The 8,045-nt window shown below is 56.1% G+C and overlaps 1 long non-coding RNA gene across 2 annotated transcripts; it reads right to left on the reverse strand.

Annotated features, from left to right (window-relative positions):
- Window positions 1–4: 4 nt before the first annotated feature.
- Window positions 5–8,045, reverse strand: LOC135177168 (uncharacterized). Of its 2 annotated transcripts, XR_010302964.1 has the most exons (3): window positions 7,982–8,013; window positions 5,380–5,551; window positions 5–167 (listed from the first exon to the last, which is right to left on the reverse strand). It is a non-coding gene; the product is annotated as an uncharacterized LOC135177168 (long non-coding RNA). The 2 variants fall into 2 exon arrangements; XR_010302963.1 differs by lacking the exons at window positions 5–167; window positions 5,380–5,551 and adding an exon at window positions 6,644–6,855 and having other exon boundaries at window positions 7,982–8,045.

Here is an 8,045-nt window from a genome sequence, read left to right on the forward strand (position 1 = left end):
TCTCCCAGCCAGGCTCCACAAGCTTGGTGGGCTGTGTTTCACCTCCTGCAGAGCTGCTGGTTATCCTGGAGAGTGTGAGCCCTCAGGCAGGGCTTTCTGCCCATGCAGCACCACGCACGGGAAGGAGCTGTCTCCCACAGACGGGACCCCTTTCTACACTGTCACTCCTTGAAACAGAAACCAGAGGAAGAAGACAGGTGATGGAGAGGAAGATGAACAGTCACCCCTCCACAACATGCTATCCACCCACAGCAAGCTGGCAGGTTCTCCTGCTTCCCCCAGCCCCCCTCAGCCATCCCCACGGCCCAGGGACACAGGGCAATGGATCTGGGACTCTCTCCATATCCCTGAGGATGACATTTCCATGGTAGGTGTAACTACACACAGAGTTCCAGAGCAGATGGTGGCCATCTACATGAGGAACCCAGACAACCAACCCACCCTTGCTTAGCGTTACACCATGAACCCATCCCTGGGGTAGTCTGAATGGACCTCAGCCATGGGGCTGATTGCCCCACACGGGCTCAGATCCATGAGGGGATGGGGGCACAGTGCAGCAAATCACCATCCCACCACCCAGGTGAGACAAATATGTGACTTGGTCCCAGAGGGGAAATGGGCTCCTCTTGGAGCCAGAGCTGTTCTCTGCTCCCTGCCCAGCACCAAGGCACCACACTCTGCCTCTGCCCCCACAGTTTTGCCTGCCCAAAAGCTGTCCTCACCCCAACTCTGGTGAGGCTGAAGAACTGGGAAGGATGCCACAGACCCCCCAGCTCCTAGCAAGCTGCACCCCAGCTCCTCACATACCTTCAAAAGTCCTGGCCAGGCTCTGCAGCAACGAGAGCTGAGCACAGCAAGCAGCGAGTGGCCATGGGGCATGGGGGATGTGATTTAGGGGGCACTAAGTGCTTATTCCACCTGATCCTATCACTGCACTATAAATAGGGCTGGTGGAGATGCTGCTGGCAGACGAGGCAGGAGGGAGGAGCATGGGTCCTGGCATGACCTTAGCAATGTACAGGGAATCAAGTTGGTGCCTTGGCATGGGGGCACAGCTCCTCTTCACAGAATCATAGAATCAGTCAGGGTTGGAAGGGACCACAAGGAGCAGCCAGTTCCAACCCCCATGCCATGCCCAGGGACACCCTACCCTAGAGCAGGCTGCACACAGCCTCACACAGCCTGGCCTCAAACACCTCCAGCCATGGGGCCTCAACCACCTCCCTGGGCAACCCAGTCCAGCCTCTCACCACTCTCATGCTCAACAACTTCCTCCTCACCTCCACTCTCAAGCTCCCCACCTCCAGCTTTGCTCCATTCCCCCCATTCCTGCCACTCCCTCACAGCCTCAAAAGTCCCTCCCCAGCTTTTTTGTAGCCCCCTTCAGATCCTGGAAGGCCACAAGAAGGTCACCTGGGAGCCTCCTCTGCTCCAGCCTGCACAGCCCCAACTCTTTCAATCTGTGCTCACAGCAGAGCTGCTGCAGCCCTCTCAGCATCCTCCTGGCCCTGCTCTGGACACTCTCCAGCATCTCCACAGCCCTCTTGGAATAGAGGCTGCAGAGCTGGATGCAGTACTCCAGGTGGGGTCTCAGCAGAGCACAGCAGAGGGGGAGAATCACCTCCCTGGCCCTGCTGGCCACACTTCTGCTGCTGCAGCCCAGGCTCTGCTTGGCTTTCTGGGCTGCAAGTGCACACTGCTGGCTCCTGTTGAGCTTCCCATCCACAATGCTCTTCCCATAAGGTAAAGTTTCCAGATGTTGTTCCCAAGCTGCTTACCACAAGGAGATACTCAAACCAGCTCTGATGTCCTCCAGAAACACAGGAACTGGATGGAGAAGGGAAGCTTTGCTCCTTGACATCTGCTGACATGGTTTGGAGAGACTTTGAACTTCAGCAGCCCTCCAGCAGCTCTCCAAGATGACCACCTGAAAGTGCTTTGGATGACCTCTCCCTTCCTGCATCTTTGTATTTACCACCTTCTGTCACCAGGTGAAGCGAGAGAATTGCTGTGCAAAGGGACACCATGGACAGAGGACAGGAAAACGAACCTGAGGGAAGGGAAGAGCCAGAAAAAGGGTCCTTGCAGGGAAGGGAGGGATGGTGATCCATCAGGATCTGATGGACGTGAAGATCTTTCAGTACAGACACATTTCCTTGGGCTGCCTCCTGATGATGTCCAAGCAAATCCCCCTCTAACATCCTCAGTAATGATTATACATAGGAGAAGGTTGAGTGCCGAGAGGATGGAGCCAGGCTTTGGTCTGTGATGCCCAATAACAGGACAAGGGGCGGAAGCTGAGGCCTGGGAAGTTCCATGGAAACATGAGGAAACTTTTTTTTTTCCCCTGTGAGGGTGACAGAGCACTGGAACAGGCTGCCCAGGGAGGGGCTGTGGAGTCTCCCTCTGCACTGGAACAGGCTGCCCAGGGGGGCTGTGGAGTCTCCCTCTGCACTGGAACAGGCTGCCCAGGGGGGCTGTGGAGTCCCCCCCTGCACTGGAACAGGCTGCCCAGGGAGGGGCTGTGGAGTCTCCCTCTGCACTGGAACAGGCTGCCCAGGGAGGGGCTGTGGAGTCTCCCTCTGCACTGGAACAGGCTGCCCAGGGGGGCTGTGGAGTCTCCCCCTGCACTGGAACAGGCTGCCCAGGGAGGGGCTGTGGAGTCTCCCTCTGCACTGGAACAGGCTGCCCAGGGAGGGGCTGTGGAGTCTCCCTCTGCACTGGAACAGGCTGCCCAGGGGGGCTGTGGAGTCTCCCTCTGCACTGGAACAGGCTGCCCAGGGGGGCTGTGGAGTCTCCCCCTGCACTGGAACAGGCTGCCCAGGGGGGCTGTGGAGTCTCCCTCTGCACTGGAACAGGCTGCCCAGGGAGGGGCTGTGGAGTCTCCCCCTGCACTGGAACAGGCTGCCCAGGGGGGCTGTGGAGTCTCCCTCTGCACTGGAACAGGCTGCCCAGGGAGGGGCTGTGGAGTCTCCCCCTGCACTGGAACAGGCTGCCCAGGGAGGGGCTGTGGAGTCTCCCCTTGCACTGGAACAGGCTGCCCAGGGGGGCTGTGGAGTCTCCCTCTGCACTGGAACAGGCTGCCCAGGGAGGGGCTGTGGAGTCTCCCTCTGCACTGGAACAGGCTGCCCAGGGAGGGGCTGTGGAGTCTCCCTCTGCACTGGAACAGGCTGCCCAGGGGGGCTGTGGAGTCTCTCTCTGCACTGGAACAGGCTGCCCAGGGAGGGGCTGTGGAGTCTCTCCCTGGAGATCCTCAACACCTGCCTGGATGTGTTCCTGTGTGATCTGCATTAGGAGATCCTGCTCTGGCAGGAGGCTTGGGCTGGATGAGCTTTCGAGGTCCCTTCCAGCCCCTAACCTTCTGCAGTTCTGCCATCACCACGGAGTTGCTCCCTTGGCCAGATGCAGACCTTTAACCCCCCCCAGGCTTGCCCTGAGAAGCGGTAGAGAGGAGAAGGATGCTACGGCAGACACCAAAATGATGATCGAGTTAATTGCAGCCCGCGGACAGCTCTCGACGGGATGCTGCGAGGGGGTATCAGGACAGGGAGCCAAGGGAAACATCTGGGTTCTGAACAGCAGCCAAGAGCTCATCCAGGGCGATTAGCTAAAGACTAACTTTGCTTTATTGCCGAGGAGTGGACAGGCATTTAGCCTGCTTGCCTATAATGAAATCCATTATCCTCAGCGTTCACCGAGGTCCTCCACTTCTGCTTCCTCCTTTTCATAGCCGGAGGTGGCGGGGGGGGGGGAAGAAGAGGTAGAGATGGAGCCAGGTACAGCCAGGTCCTTTGTGCAGCCACTCAGCAGGCACTCTCCCAGGCTCCTAAATGGATCTGACCTCTCTTCCTCCAGCCCCTTTTCTTTTTAACCCCTTTCCACCTCCCCCTTTCATTTTCCTCTCCTTATTATTCTTGGAGGGGGAAAAAAAAAAAGGGGGGGGGGGGGGGGGGAAAGATGATTTAAAAAAAAAGAAAGGAAAAAAAGAAACCCAAACAACAAAACCCAACAAAACCCCAACCCAACCACCCTCCTCCAGATCATTAGCGTCAGAGGCGGAGACGGGCACCCAAGTGCCAGCGGGAAGAGGCCGCAGTACATTTCGTTCAATGCCCTTTGAGTGGTGTTTTGCTCAAGGCTGGTCCCTCACAAAGGCAGATGTGCAAATGGTTCCCGCTGGGGCTGCAGGCAAAGCTGCCTCTTCAGGGAGACAAAGGGCAGACGTTGCTTCTGCCTTCCATTGATGGCTGAGTTGTTTGGGGAGCATTTAGTGAGGAAGGGAAGAGGGAAGGAGGGGAGGAGGGGTGGAATTCAATAGGAGGAGAGCCTGGGTGATGCTAAGAGAGATAACGGCTCTGAATGACTCAAGGTTGAGTGTTCAGCCTTTGGTTTGCTCCTCTTCGGCATCATTCCCCATCCATTCTTCCCCGTCCATTCTGAGCCCTGCCCCCACCAGCTACAACCCCATTTAGTGGTCCAGCATCACAGGATCACAGAAACATCCAGGTTGGAAAAGACTCTCAGGATCACCAAGCCCAACCTAGAATCCTACTCTACAAGATTCACCCTAAACCACATCCCCAAGCACCACATCCAAACGACCCTTAAACACGTCCAGGGCAGGATGTGTGATTAACTGAAGTGTTCCACATCACCCCCCTGGAGAAAATCACAGGTTCTTAGGATATTAGGGGTTGGAAGGGACCTAAGATCATCGAGTCCAACCCCTCATGACTTGGATGGGTGGACACTTTGCTGGATAAAGTGGTGAGGGAGGTGATTCTCCCCCTCTGCTGTGCTCTGCTGAGACCCCACGTGCAGTACTGCATCCAGTTCTGGAGCCTCTATTCCAAGAGGGATGTGGAGATGCTGGAGAGTGTCCAGAGCAGGGCCAGGAGGATGCTCAGAGGGCTGCAGCAGCTCTGCTGTGAGCACAGACTGAAAGAGTTGGGGCTGTGCAGTCTGGAGGCAAGAAGGCTCCCAGGTGACCTTCTTGTGGCCTTCCAGGATCTGAAGGGGGCTACAAAACAGCTGGGGAGGGACTTTGGAGGCTGTCAGAGAGTGGCAGGACTGGGGGGGAATGGAGCAAAGCTGGAGGTGGGGAGCTTGAGAGTGGAGGTGAGGAGGAAGTTGTTGAGCAGGAGAGTGGTGAGAGGCTGGACTGGGTTGCCCAGGGAGGTGGTTGAGGCCCCATGGCTGGAGGTGTTTGAGGCCAGGCTGTGTGAGGCTGTGTGCAGCCTGCTCTAGGGTAGGGTGTCCCTGGGCATGGCAGGGGGATTGGAACTGGCTGCTCCTTGTGGTCCCTTCCAAGCCTGACTGATTCCATGATTCTAAGCAGGACCTGTCCTTCATGAATCCATGCTGAGTGGACCTGGTCACCTGTCTGCCTCTCCTCTGCTGTGTAATGGCACTCAAGATGACCTGCTGTTCCCATGGGTGTGCAACTCCATCCTAAATTCCACTCCATCTGCTCTCTGCTGCAGTTCCTGGAGCACATAAGGTTCCCACCACCACTGTCCAGCTGCTGCAGCCTTTCCTCTGCTCAGTGAGCCTGTGGAGGTGAGAAATACCAAACTATTCCATCACTGTTCCATTTCTTCTTCCTGCCCAAAGGAGTGAAGAGACCTTCTGGAGGTGGCCCTGCCTATGGCAGGGGGGTTGAAACTAGATGAACTTTGAGGTCCCTTTCAACCTAAACCATTCTATGATTCAATAATTTTCTGTCCCACACCCTGCCCCAGATTCTTAGAATCATAGAGTCAAGCAGGTTGGAAGAGACCTCCAAGCTCAGCCACTCCAACCTAGCACCCAGCCCTATCCAGTCAACCAGACCATGGCACTAAGTGCCTCAGCCAGGCTTGGCTTCAACACCTCCAGGCATGGAGACTCCACCACCTCCCTGGGCAGCCCATTCCAATGCCAATCACTCTCTCTGACAACAACTTCCTAACAACATCCAGCCTAGATCTCCCCTGCCACAACTTGACACTCTGTCCCCTTCTTCTGTTGCTGCTTGCCTGGCAGAAGAGCCCAACCCCACCTGGCTACAGCCTCCCTTCAGGGAGCTGCAGACAGCAATGAGGTCAGCCCTGAGCCTCCTCTTCTGCAGGCTGCACACCCCCAGCTCCCTCAGCCTCTCCTCACAGGGCTGTGCTCCAGGCCCCTTACCAGCTTCCTTGCCCTTCTCTGGACACCTTCCAGCACCTCAACATCTCTCTTGAATGGAGAAGCCCAGAACTGGATGCAGTACTCAAGGTGTGGCCTGACCAGTGCTGAGTACAGGGTCTCAAAGGCCTGAATTAGCTCCCACCACCAGCACCAATAATCAGTGGTAAAATAATCAGCAGCAAGAGGCAAAAGGTCAGAGAAGCCCCAGATCAGAATGCACTTCAGTGCTGCTCCACCATCCTGGATCACACTGTGCAACATTCAGGAGCCATGAGCATCCAGGGCTCGATGTTCTCCAACAGCCCCAAGCCCTGCCTGTGAAACTGCCCCAGGATGTCCTGCCTTGGGTAAGTAACCCTTGCCCACAAAGGGTAACGCAGGGGCTGGATGCATTGGATGGAAATTCAGGATCCAGCTGGAACTGTGGAGCTTTTCGTGCTCAGGAAGGAAATGCAGGTCTCTGGGACACTTTGGGATCTGGCTCTGCCCAAGGGCGTTGCTAAGCTCCTTTGCTCTTAATCCTCCCTGAGAGGTCCAGCCCTAGGCAGAGGCATCTTGAAGGGATGAGTGAGATTGTTTGCACCTCTTGGGGCTGCTCCTTTCTTGGCTTCCTGCAGCCTCATAAATCCCCCTTCCATCCTCTCTTCCCTCCTGCAGTTTCAGTGTGTGGTTTAAAGAGAGGTGAAGCTGCAGAGAGGGGAAAAAAGACACAGCTGAGCATCACTGCACAGACAACACAGAAACGAGGCAGATGGGGACAGAGTTTTTAGCAGGGCCTGTTGTGACAGGGCAAGAGCTGATGGTTTTAAACTAAAAGGCAAGGGAATTAGACTAGGTAGAAGGAAGAGGCTGTTTTACTACCAGGATGGTGAGACATTGCCCACGTTACTAAGAGAAGTGGTAGATGTCCCATCCCTGAAACCATTCCAGGTCAGGTTGCACATGGCCCTGAGTAGACTGCTCTAGTTGAAGATGTCCCTGCTGACTGCAGGGGTGTTGCACTAGATGAACTTTCAGAGTCCCTTCCCACCCAAACCTCTCTGTGAGTCTAGGATTGCCAGGAGATGGAGAAGGAGCTGAGGTTTAGTTCTCCTCCCACCTTGAGTCCTGTGTCCAGTTCTGGGCCCCCCAGTTTAGGAGGGACATTGAGATGCTTGAGCGTGTCCAGAGAAGGGCGACGAGGCTGGGGAGAGGCCTTGAGCACAGCCCTACGAGGAGAGGCTGAGGGAGCTGGGATTGGTTAGCCTGGAGAAGAGGAGGCTCAGGGGAGACCTTATTGCTGTCTACAACTACCTGAGGGGTGGTTGTGGCCAGGAGGAGGTTGCTCTCTTCTCTCAGGTGGCCAGCACCAGAACAAGAAGACACAGCCTCAGGCTGTGCCAGGGGAGATTTAGGCTGGAGGTGAGGAGAAAGTTCTTCCCTGAGAGAGTCATTGGACACTGGAATGGGCTGCCCGGGGAGGTGGTGGAGTCGCCGTCCCTGGAGCTGTTCAAGGCAGGATTGGACGTGGCACTTGGTGCCATGGTCTGGCCTTGAGCTCTGTGGTAAAGGGTTGGACTTGATGATCTGTGAGGTCTCTTCCAACCCTGATGATACTGTGATCTTAAAAGGTCTCTTCCAATCAAAAGACCTCCACGAGGACAAGCAAGCAGAAAGCAGCAGTTAAGCACAGAGGAGCTCAGCCAGCACCCGTGGGTGATGTTAGAGCAATCATCAAGCCTAGTTCTACATAACCGGGGGGCCACCAGGCCCCTCGGCCTTTTTGATCCCCTCCACCACTCACCCAGTGCACTCACCAGGGTGGGAGACTCACCAGTGATGATGGGAGGAGGATCCTCTGCCCAGTTGGGCAAACGTGGAGCTACTGCCTCTTCTGG

Source organism: Pogoniulus pusillus, chromosome 7 (assembly GCF_015220805.1).
Source record: "Pogoniulus pusillus isolate bPogPus1 chromosome 7, bPogPus1.pri, whole genome shotgun sequence".
Lineage (NCBI taxonomy): Eukaryota > Metazoa > Chordata > Aves > Piciformes > Lybiidae > Pogoniulus > Pogoniulus pusillus.